Below are 12,983 nucleotides of genomic sequence, written 5' to 3' on the forward strand. Positions count from 1 at the left end.
ACATATCACAAACTTGAGACCGACCTTTTAAACTGGTCCCAACTCAAGTTATCCTGGGTGGGCAGAGTAAACTCGGTGAAGATGACCCTCTTGCCGAGGTTGCTCTACCTCTTTTGTTCTCTACCAATCGTGATCAAAAGAGATCATCTCAAGTCGTTTCAGGGTAAAATTACCAGGTTCATCTGGGACAAGAAAGGTCCACAACTCACGCAAAGGACTTTATTTAATCTGACTTCACAAGGAGGTCTGGGCCTCCCAAACCTACTATGGTACTACCATGCGGCAAGGCTAGCCAAGTTATCTACAGTCTACCTCAAGGTCGAAAAGCCTGATTGGGTAGCCACAGAGAGACACGCTACACCGCTTCACACGCTTGACTTTCTTCTTTGGGTTCCCCTGAAAAATAGACCACCAATTTTCTCCCCCACTCTCTCTCATTCATTTAAGTTATGGGATGTCATGAGGGGGCTTCCCTCCCTGGTCTCTGAGCTCCAACCACTAGCACATATCTTCCACAACCCCCAATTTCGTCCAGGCATGAATATCACAGCATTTAAGTGGTGGTTGGATAAGGGAGTGTACCAAATAGGACATTTTTTCTCTGCAACAGGTGCCTTACCCCTAAGGCACTTTGAAGAAACAATGGATCAGAAAAGACAATCTTCAGAAAGATTCAGGTTCTATCAAATACACCACTTCCTAAACACCATCTGGAAAAACAAACCAAACCCTCCTAATTTTACTGAATATGAAAGATGGTACGGGCAAGTCATGGAACAGAGGGGTGGAGTATCAGTCATCTACGTGTCACTAGCCAAAAATGCAGACAAACTACCGTATATAAGATCATGGGAAAGGGATCTTCAGGAAGAACAAGATCTAGAGGACTGGCATGAGTCGTTCTCTAGATCCCTAAAAGGTATATATAATACCTCACTCTTAGAAGCAAATATAAAACTCTTCACAAGATGGTATCTAGTGCCCACTAGATTAGCTGTTATGTTCCCTTCCACATCACCACTTTGCTTTAGAGGGTGCCACAGTCGGGGGACTATGCTACACACCTGGTGAGAATGCCCAAAAATCAGAAGATACCGGAATACCATTTTTCACATTATATGTAAAGTCACAAAATGTCCGGTAACCCAAATTCCATCCATTGCCCTACTGAATGGCCAAGTTCCAAACATTTCCAAACGGACACGAACTTTGATCCGCTTTATACTGACAGGGGCGAAACTCTCCATAGCTAAGGCATGGAAACAACCTAAAGTTTCAATCGCAGCCACAAAAAGAAAAATATCCTGGAATATGGCTCAGGAAAGATTAACCTGTGTACTCCTAGACAAGTCCACTCACTATGAAGCAATCTGGGAACCCTGGGCTCACTATATGGGAATATCCTTGATACCCGGAATAGCTATTCACTAATAGACAAAAACTCAATTCCTCTAGGGCTAGCGACTCTTTTCCTTCTCCTTCTTCTTTCCCTCTAATATTCCATTTTCTCTTTGGTGTGTTTCACACCATGATCATTCACTATGGATCATACCTTGAAGCCTAAAGGGCTAGAAGCAATTGTAAACCGGGCTGATTCCAAGCCACCTAGTGAGAACCAGAGATTCTGCTAACCTGAACAATTACAATGGCTACCCAATGGCTTAACAGCTTTCTCTGTTTCTCACATCTTCAAGAGGAGGTAGGGTATCTCCGCTTCCACCGACACAGTTAGATCCCACAGGGGGTGTCGATGGTCGAGAGCTCACATCCCTCCCTAATTATATTTTACACAGCCATTTAATGTGAAAGTTAAATGTACTGTTCAGGCTATCTGATTTCGGTGATTCAGAAATTGATGTACATGTTAGACTGTACCTTTTTTATCTGGAAATCAATAAAATACTTTGAAACAATATAAGCGTTTGCCAGGTCAATCACAGTGAAACAACTGGCATCACTGGGAATATCTGAAAGGAGAGTGTAGGGATTTGCCACAATCGGTACATCAGCTTTGATTATTTTGTTTAAAGCTTTCAAATCATGTAGCATCCGGTATTTAACTGGAGCTTTCTTATCTGTAGGTTTCTTTTTCACTGGATATAGAGGAGTGTTGCAAGGGGAGCTCACTTCCCACAACACCCCCTTCTCCAAGTAAATCTTTATTTGATCCCTGATACCTTCCCGTTGCTGATAGAGAGGATACTGAGGTAGTTTAGGCAAGGTGGATACTGGTTTTACCTTAACGCTGACTGGAGTCACATTTAGGAGACCTATGTCTTCCTTGGACTCTGCCCATAGTGACTCAGGTACTTCCAGCAAGGCTGGTGATGAATTTGGGTTTTGTGGGGCAGCCACCAAAACATGGAGACTGTCACACACATCTTGCTCTATTTCAGTCAGCGGAGAGGTAACAAAGACCCCCCCCTCGGGCGTGTAACTTATGGTACACTGTAATTTTGATAAGATATCTCTTCCCAGCAAGTTACAAGGTACGGTATCAGACAACAAAAAGTTAGATTGTACCGTAACATATCCAATCTTTACAGACAGAGGGGCAGTTTCTTTTAGAGTTGCTGCCTCTAAAACCAATCACTGTCCTTTCATATGAGTGGGGGAGAGATGGGGTACAATGGGAAGAGAGGATTGACTTTGATGCCCCAGTATCTGTTAGGAATGTGAGTTTGTTAAAATAGGGCATTTCTGCCAAAGTCATTTTTACAAAGGCATCATTACCATCAGTTTCAGATATTACTGACCATACTGGGGCCTCTGCCTGTCAATCCCTCTTTCCCCATACATCCATGCCAATTCTCCAGGTTTTTGGCAGTTGAAACACACACCTGTAGCTTTTAGTCTCCCACTGTCCCTCCCTTTTCCGCCCTGTGGGGCTTCCTTGGGTGGGAGGTAGGAGAGCAGCACCTTTTGTGGCTTTCTTGCCTCCGTGTCATCTATATTTTGGATATGGGATGCCAGTGAGATCAGAGTTTGTAGGTCCATGGTCTTCCACTCAGGATAAGGGGTGGTTAACTTTTCCTGAATGGATTTTTTTAAACCTGTACCCCACATGGTGACAATCATTGAAGCCTTGAGTAGCCCATGTAAGCGAAAGATCTCCCGAGCAAAAATGGAAGCCAGTTCCTTAGAAGTGGGCAACTTCTTAAGTGGAATATAATGACACATCTTTGAGAACCGGTCAACCACCATAAGGATAACTGTGTTGTCCTGGGATTTGGGTAACTCCACAATGAAATCCATAGACAGGTGGGTCCAGGGCCTCTCTCCATTGGGTATGGGTTTCGCCATTCGCCGAACAGCAAACAACTTGGGGTGTTTGCGGCAAATTCGAAAAGCCGCGGAACACCCTTTAAAATTCTATGGGAGAAAGCAAAAGTGCTAATTTTAAAGGTTAATATGCAAGTTATTGTCATAAAAAGTGTTTGGGGACCTGGGTGATGCCCCAGGGGACATGTATGAAAGCAAAAAAAAGTTTTCAAAAACGGACATTTTTTTCGGGAGCAGTGATTTTAATAGTGCTTAAAGTGAAACAATAAAAGTGAAATATTCCTTTAAATTTCGTACCTGGGGGGTGTCTATAGTATGCCTGTATAGCGCATGTTTCCCGTGTTTATAAGTCATTTAAAAGTGCTAGCGCTAGTGCCTGCTATTAATAAATTGTCGGTCCTGACAATACACATAAAAAAGTCATTGCAAGTCATTGAAAAATAAAAAAAAATGTGTGGGGGTCCCTCAAAATTCCATTACCAGGCCCTTCAGGTCTGGTATGGATATTAAAGGGAAATCCGTGCCAAAATTTTAAAAAAAATGGCGTGGGGTTACCCCAAAAATCCACACCAGACCCTTATCTGAGCACGCAACCTGGCAGGCTGCAGGAAAAGAGGGTGGGGCAAGAGAGCCCCCCCTCCTGGACCATACCAGGCCACATGCCCTCAACATTAGGAGGGTGCTTTGGGGTAGCCCCCCAAAGCACCTTGCCCCCTTTAACAAGGGGACCCCCAGATCCCGGCCCCCGGTTGCGTGCTCGGATAAGGGTCTGGCATGGATTTTTGGTGGGACCCCACGCCGTTTTTTTTTTAATTTTGGCGCGGGGTTCCCCTTAAAATCCATACCAGACCTGAAGGGTCTGGTATAGATTTTGAGGGGGACCCCACGCCATTTTTTTTTAAATTTTGGCCGGGGTTCCCCTTAATATACATACCAGACCTGAAGGGCCTGGTATGGAATTTAGGGGAACCCCCCACATCATTTTTTTTTTAAATTTTGGTTTGGGGTTCCCCTGTGGGGAATTCCCATGCCGTTTTTATCAATGAACTTTTATGTGTATTGTCGGACCGGCAATTCGTTAATAGCCGCGAGTAGTTTTAAATGACTTTTTTTCCTTTGAAATGTCATTTTGCTGTCAGGCTGTTCTAAACACGGGAAACTTGCGCCCCTTTACAGGCATACTATAGACACCCCCGGGTACGAAATTTAAAGGGATATTACACTTTTATTGTTTCACTTTAAGCCTTATTAAAATCACTGCTCCCGAAAAAACGGCCGTTTTTAAAACTTTTTTTTGCATTGATCCATGTCCCCTGGGGCAGGACCCAGGTCCCCAAACACTTTTTATGACAATACCATGAATATAAGCCTTTAAAATTAGCACTTTTGATTTATCCCATAGACTTTTAAAGGGTGTTCCGTGGCATTCGAATTTGCCGCAAACACCCCAAATTGTTCGCTGTTCGGCGAACTTGCGAACAGCCGATGTTCGAGTCGAACATGAGTTCGACTCGAACTCGAAGCTCATCCCTAGTGAAGAGGAAGTCACTCATCTGTCAGATTCAGGCTCAGAATACGATCCTGTAGACAGCAGCGGCTCCATGACAGATAGCTCTGACGACAGAGTTGTGGTCCCTGCCAAGGTCAGGCGTACCAGACCCTGAACTTCTTCTTCTGTTGTTGATGTGCAAGAACCGCAGGTCCCTCATATGCAGCAGAGCAGTACTAGTGCCGCTATTCCTTCTGGTGAACTGGCAAGCACCAGCGGCCTAGTACACCCTGGTTGTACATCCAGCACTGCAGTATCACATGGTGACGTGGCGAGTCCCATAAGTGCAGATCAAGCTGCCACTAAGAAGACGAACACAGGCCCGTCGTGCCCATAGTGCCCTTCCTGCTGCATTCACCAATCCTAAATGGGAACCCACCACTTCTGCAGCATCCGTACTTCCCCCATTTACTGGCCAACCCGGCATTCAGGTGGAAACAGTTGATTTTACGTCACTTGATTTTTATTTGCTGTTTTTCACCAAAGATCTCTATAGATCTATTGTGGACCAAAGCAATTTGTACGCTGGTCAACACATCGCCACTATTCCCCAGTCCTCCCTTGCCAGAGATTGGAGACCAATTACGAATCTCCGAATTTAAGCTCTTTCTGGGCCGTTCCCTCAACATGGGCATAACCAAAAAGAGTGAGTTGCGGTCATATTGGTCCACTGACCCAATTCACCATATCCCCTTGTTCTCTGCCTCCATGACCAGGGCACGATACGAGCAGATCTTGCGGTTCATGCACTTCAATGACAATGAACTCTGTCATCCTCGTGGAGACCCTGAATACGATCGGCTCTACAAAATTCGGCCCCTCGTAAACCACTTCAACCAACATTTTGCAGACTTGTTTACTCCCCATCAAGTTGTCTGCGTTGATTAGTCCCTGATTAAGTTTTCTGGTCGCTTGTCATTCAAACAGTACCTTCACAGCAAGCGTGCCAGATACGGGGTCAAGATGTATAAGCTCTGTGACAGGGCCACAGGCTATACATGTAGTTTTATGGTTTACGAGGGAAAAGATAGTCACGTAGAGCCGACAAACTGCCCTAACTACATAGGAAGCTCTGGCAAGATTGTGTGGGACTTGGTGACACCCTTATTCGGAAAGGGGTACCACTTGTACGTGGACAATCATTACACGAGCGTGCCACTTTTTAGTCACCTTTTTGATCATCAGATTGGAGCATGTGGCGCCGTGCGACCTAATCGCCGGGGCTTTCCCCAGCGGCTTGTAGATTCCCGTCTTAGGCTGGGGGAGAGAGCCTGCTTGCAGTGTAATAATTTGCTCGCTATGAAGTGGAGGGATAATAAGAATGTTTTCATTCTTACCTCCCTTCATGCAGACACGATGGTCCAAATTACTACGGTGACTGGTCTTGTGGAGAAACCCCTCTGTGTCCACGAATATAAGCAAAATATGGGAGGGGTGGACCTCAATGACCAGTTGTTGGTGCCGTACCTAGTTGCCCGTAAGGCCAGACGCTGGTACAAAAAAGTGTCTGTTTATTTATTTCAATTGGCTTTGCTGAACGCTTATGTGCTATACAGGGCTTCAGGACAGACTGGATCCTTCCTTAAATTCCAGGAAGAGATCGTCAGAGCCCTTCTGTTTCCAGACATTCCAACCAAATGCAGTAAGCCAGCTGCATGAGAGGCATTTTCTTTATGTCCTCCCGAGTACCTCTACCCAACGAGCCCCCCAAAAAAGATGCCATGTCTGCAGCAAGCGCAGATATAGGCGTGACACCTGCTATTATTGTCCCTCCTGTCCTGACTAGGGATGAGCCGAACACCCCCCGGTTCGGTTCGCACCAGAACCTGCGAACGGACCGAAAATTCGCATGAACGTTAGAACCCCATTAACGTCTATGGGACTCGAACGTTTGAAATCAAAAGTGCTCATTTTTAAGGCTAATTTGCATGGTATTGTCCTAAAAAGGGTTTGGGGACCCGGGTCCTGCCCCAGGGGACATGTATCAATGCAAAAAAAAGTTTTAAAAATGGAAGTTTTTTCGGGAGCAGTGATTTTAATGATGCTTAAAGTAAAAAAAAAAAAGTGAAATATTCCTTTAAATATCGTACCTGGGGGGTGTCTATAGTATGCCTGTAAAGTGACGCGTGTTTCCCGTGCTTAGAACAGTCCCTGCACAAAATGTCATTTTTAAAGGAAAAAAAGTCATTTAAAACTGCTTGCGGCTTTAATGTAATGTCGGGTCCTTCAATATGGATGAAAATCAATGAGACAAACGGCATGGGTACCCCCCAGTCCATTACCAGGCCCTTTGGGTCTTGTATGGATATTAAGGGGAACCCCGGACCCAAATTAAAAAAGGAAACAGCAGTATACAGGCTCTGTATTCTGAACAGCAGTATACAGGCGGTGCAAACAAGACAGGGACTGTAGGTTTGTTGTTAAGTAAAATCTGTTTGTAATTTTGAACTGGTACATTTTTAACTTAAAATCTATTTTAAGCTTTTTGGAAAACATAGGGAAGGGGTATCACCCCTGTGACATTTGTTTTGCTGTCTGTGCTCCTCTTCAGAAGATTTCACCTCACTTTTTTTCCCAACGACAAATGTTTTTTGAAAATTTGGGGTTTTTTGTGAAACAAGGATTGGTGATAAAGCATCAGTGGAAAGGAGAAATGTTTTTCCCATATTAACTCTTACAGAAGAGAATTTCCCTTCCTAGGGGTAGATTTCATCTCACTTCCTGTTGTCTCCTTCCGTTTGCAAGTAGGAGTCGTTTGTAAGTTGGATGTTTGAAAGTAGGGGCCTGCCCTATATACTCAGCAGAAATTTAGGCCTTAGGTGTTGTTGTGGCCACAGCACTCTAAGCCCTCACAGGGCCCTGCTGTGAAATATTAGATCAAGAATTGTAATTACATGCCCCTGTTGAACAGGGGCAGAAAAATTGGGCCTTTGGTGGTGGTGTTGGTGCCACAACACTGTAAGTCCTCACTCGCTCTTGGTGGGCACAGAAACGGGCCCTGCTGTGAAATATTAGATCAAGAATTGTAATTACATGCCCCTGTTGAACAGGGGCTGAAAAATTGAGCCTTAGGCACTGGTGCTGGTGCCACAACACTGCAACCCCTTACAGATACTCTAGTTGGAACGCAGGAACTAGCCCTGCTGCAAAGTATTGCATCAAAAATTGGAAATCCCCCCCCCCTGTTAAACAGGGGCTGAAAAATTGGGCGTTAGGCACTGGTGCTGGTGCCACAACACTGCAACCCCTCACAGAAACTCTAGTTGGAACGCAGGAACGAGCCCTGCTGCAAAGTATTGCATCAAAAATTGTAATTACACACCTCTGTTAAACAGGGACTGAAAAATTGGGCCTTAGGCACTGGTGCTGGTGCCACAACACTGCAACCCCTCACAGATACTCTAGTTGGAATGCAGAAACGAGCCCTGCTGCAAAGTATTGCATCAAAAATTGTAATTACATGCCCCTGTTAAACAGGGGCTGAAAAATTGGGCCTTAGGCACTGGTGGCGGCGCCTAGAACCAAAAATGTTCTTACAAGCTATCAGCGTGATCATTGAGGAGGAAGAGGATAATTACTCAGGATAGTCACTCAGCATCAGCATAGGCAGTCTTTGAAGGGATCTGAGATTTCAAAAAAAATTATTCGGTTACATCAGCATCAGGTGCTTGGTAGCTGGTGGTGATCCAAGACTGATTCATTTTTATGAAGGTCAGTCGATCGACCGAGTCGGTGGACAGACGCACCCTGTGATCGGTTACAAAGCCTCCAGCAGCACTGAATGTGCATTCCGAAAGAACGCTGGATGCAGAACAGGCCAGTAGCTCAATTGCATACTGTGCAAGCTCTGGCCAGTGATCCATCCTCAAGACCCAGTAACCCAGAGGATTTTTGGTGGGAAAGGTGTCCAAGTCAGATCTTGGTATTCCTGCACCATGTAAAACAGACGCTGGCGATGGTTGCTGGAACCGATCATACCTTGGGGCTGCGGACTAAAAAATTGTCTGAACGCATCGGTCAGACGGCCACCTTCTCCACCGCTCCTTCTTTGACTGACTGAAGCCTCAGCAACACGTTGTCCAGAAACAGGAGTTTGTAACCTCCCAGTCTCTGGGAAAGCGTTGCACAGACCTTTCTGCAAGGCCTTCCGAAGATGTTTCATCCTCTGCTCCCTCTGCGACGGCAAGATAAGGTCCGCAACCTTACCCTTGTAACGTGGATCAAGGAGGGTTGCCAGCCAGTATTGGTCCTTCTCCTTGATACCACGAATACGAGGATCCTTACGCAGGCTTTGCAGGATCAGGGAGGCCATGCAGCGTAGGTTTGCTGAGGCATTCGGTCCGGAGTCCTCTGGGTCACTAAGGACGACATGGTCCGCAGCCACCTCCTCCCAGCCACGTACAAGTCCATGTGTTTCTTGGGACTGATCCCTTAAAGACTGCTGCTGATGCTGAGTGCCAGGCTCCACCTCCATACTGACGCAATCCTCCTCCTCCTCCTCCTCTTTCTGTGTGATCGGCGGGCATGCAGGAACACTGTCTGGCTAAAGGGGGCCTTGAGAGCTAAGGAAGTCCTCCTCTTCCTGCCTCTGTTCTGCCTCAAGTGCCCTGTCCATTATTCCATGCAGCGTTTGCTCCAACAGGTGGACAAGGGGGACAGTGTCACTGATGCATGCACTATCACTGCTCACCATCCTTGTGGCCTCCTCAAATGGTGACAGGACAGTGCATGCATCCCTGATCATGGCCCACTGGCGTGGGGAAAAAAACCAAGCTCCCCTGACCCTGTCCTGGTGCCATAGTCGACCAGGTACTCATTGATGGCCCTCTGCTGTGTGTGCAGCCGCTGCAGCATGGCCAACGTTGAGTTCCATCTGGTGGGCATGTCACAGATTAGGCGGTTCTTGGGCAGGTTAAACTCCTTTTGGAGGTCTGCCAGCCGAGCACTGGCATTATATGACCGGCGGAAATGCACACAGACTTTCCTGGCCTGCCTCAGGACATCCTGTAAGCCCGGGTACCTGCCCAAGAACCGCTGCACCACCCAGTTAAGGACATGAGCCAAACAGGGCACATGGGTCATTTGTCCCTGTCGGAGGGCAGAGAGGAGGTTGGCGCCATTGTTGCAAACCACCATTCCTGCCTTAAGTTGGCGTGGCGTCAACCACCTCTGAACCTGCCCCTGCAGAGCTGACAGAACCTCTGTCAGCTCCTGTCCCCCAAGCACACCAGCTCAAGCACCACATGGCATCTTTTGGCCTGCGTACTTGTGTAGCCCCTTGAACGCCTACGAAGCACCTCTGGTTCCGAGGACAAAGCACAGGAAGAGGCCATGGAGGAAGAAGAAGAGGAGGGGGTGGAGGAGAGAGGTGTTTCACAATCATTAGTAGTGGCATTTTGGAGGCGTGGTGGCGGAAACAACCTCCAACACTACTGCACCTTGTCCTGCATCCTTCCCAGCTGCCAGCAGAGTCACCCAATGCGCGGAGAAAGTTAGGTAACCACCCTGTCCATGCCTGCTGGACCATAAGTCAGCGGTAATATGCACCTTACCGCTGACCACCGTGTCCAGCGAGGCATGGACATTGCCTTCCACATGCCGGTAGAGAGCCTGAATTGCCTTCCGTGAGAAAAAGTGGCATTTGGGTACCTGCCACTGAGGAACCGCACATTCCACAAACTCACGGAAGGGGGCAGAGTCTACCAACTGAAAAGGCAGCAGTTGAAGTGCTAGCAATTTTGCCAAGCTAGCATTCAACCGCTGGGCATGTGGGTGGCTGGGAGCGAACTTCTTTCGGCGGTGCAGCAGCTGGGGCAGGGAAATTTGCTTGGTACAATCTGACGTCGGTGTACCGAAAGCAGATTGCCCACAAGTACTTGGCTGTGACACACCTAATTCTACACCTTCATTCCTCTCAGTGCAGGTCTCAGAGAGGACTGAAGGAATAATGGGGTTGGAGATCTCAGCTGATGAGGAGCAAGGAGAGGTGATCTTTGTTCTTTGGTGTGGGTCTTTTAGATACGCTTGCCAACGAACTGCATGGCAGGTCAACATATGTCTGGTCAAGCATGTGGTGCCCAAGCGGGAGATGTTTTGGCCACGCGAGATACGCTTGAGACATATGTTGCAAATAGCAGCGGTGCGATCTGATGCACTCGTCTCAAAACAGGCCCACACCAAAGAACTTTTTAAATAACGCGCAGAGACTGAGGCGCCCTGCACATGCGGAGCTTTGGGGTGTGATGCAGTCAGTGTGCTGCCCTTAGGCTGGCCCCTGGAGGGCATCCTGCCTCGTTGGTGATGTGCCTCCTCCTCCTCCTCTCTCCTATCAGGCACCCACGTTGAGTCAGTGACCTCATAATCCCCTACCTCCTCATCACTGGAGCAAACCTGGCAGTATGCTGCAGCAGGGGGAGCATGACTGCCAGATTGCTGTCCTTCTTGGGCACCCCCTCTGTCCGTGCTCATGTTACTGCCTTCATCTAGCTCAGTATCATCATCAGAGCCTTCCAAACGCTGGGCATCCTCCTGGAGCATGTACCCAACACTGTGGTCAAACAGTTCGAGGGACTCCTCAGGAGGACATGGTGGGGCTAGGGAAGGAGTCACTGATGCCATTGAGCCGAGGGAAGAGGCCGCGTTGGCAGCTGCTTTGCCAGACAAAGTACCCTGAGCATGGGTGAGAGAGGATGAGGAGGATGAGGATGGCTTGGTCATCCACTCGACCAAGTTTTCCGCATGTTGCGGCTCAACACGGCCAGCTGCCGAAAAAAAGGCCAAGCGTGTCCCACGGCCACGTGCTGATGAGGATGCACCATCTCCACGACCAGCACTGTTGCCTCTAGACACAGAGCCTGCTTGCCCTCTTTTATTTGCTTGTGACTGCCTCTCCTTGTTGGCCTTCCAGACATACTAATGGCCTGTAGCTGCACTAAGCTGGGATATATATATATATATATATATATATATATATATATATGCACTGATACTGCAGCTAGCAAAATCAACTGCCTGCCTGTAGTATGAGAACACCACCAACCTTCTACAGGCAGCTTTAGCTGAACACTGTGCAGAGCTCGCAAAAAAATAACTTGTAGCTTATTTAGCTGCCTGCGGTAGTGATAGGATCAGGAAAACACCACCAACCTTCTACAGGTAGCTTTAGCTGAACACTGTGCAGAGCTCGCAAAAAACTAACTTGCAGCTTATTTATCTGCCTGCGGTAGTGATAGGATCAGGAAAACACCACCAACCTTCTACAGGTAGCTTTAGGTGAACACTGTGCAGAGCTCGCAAAAAAATAACTTGTAGCTTATTTAGCTGCCTGCGGTAGTGATAGGATCAGGAAAACACCACCAACCTTCTACAGGTAGCTTTAGGTGAACACTGTGCAGAGCTCGCAAAAAAATAACTTGTAGCTTATTTAGCTGCCTGCGGTAGTGATAGGATCAGGAAAATACCACAACCTTCTACAGGTAGCTTTAGGTGAACACTGTGCAGAGCTCGCAAAAAAAAAACTTGTAGCTTATTTAGCTGCCTGCGGTAGTGATAGGATCAGGAAAACACCACCAACCTTCTACAGGTAGCTTTAGGTGAACACTGTGCAGAGCTCGCAAAAAAATAACGTGTAGCTTATTTAGCTGCCTGAGGTAGTGATAGGATCAGGAAAACACTGCCAACCTTCTACAGATAGCTTTAGGTGAACACTGTGCAGAGCTCGCAAAAACATAACTTGTAGCTTATTTAGCTGCCTGCAGTAGTGATAGGATCAGGAAAACACCACCAACCTTCTACAGGTAGCTTTAGCTGAACACTGTGCAGAGCTCGCAAAAAACTAACTTGTAGTTTTAGCTGAACACTGTTCAGAGGACGCACTACACTAACTTGTAGCTTTAGCTGAACACTGTGCAGAGGTCGCACTACACTAACTTGTAGTTTTAGCTGAACACTGTTCAGAGGACGCACTACACTAACTTGTAGCTTTAGCTGAACACTGTGCAGAGGTCGCACTACACTAACTTGTAGTTTTAGCTGAACACTGTGAGGAGGACGCACTACACTAACTTACTAACTTGTAGCTTTAGCTGAACACTGTGCAGAGGTCGCACTACACTAACTTGTAGTTTTAGCTAAACACTGTGAGGAGGACACA

The sequence above is a fragment of the Aquarana catesbeiana genome, linkage group LG07 (genome assembly GCF_042186555.1).
Source record: "Aquarana catesbeiana isolate 2022-GZ linkage group LG07, ASM4218655v1, whole genome shotgun sequence".
NCBI classification, from domain to species: Eukaryota; Metazoa; Chordata; class Amphibia; order Anura; family Ranidae; genus Aquarana; species Aquarana catesbeiana.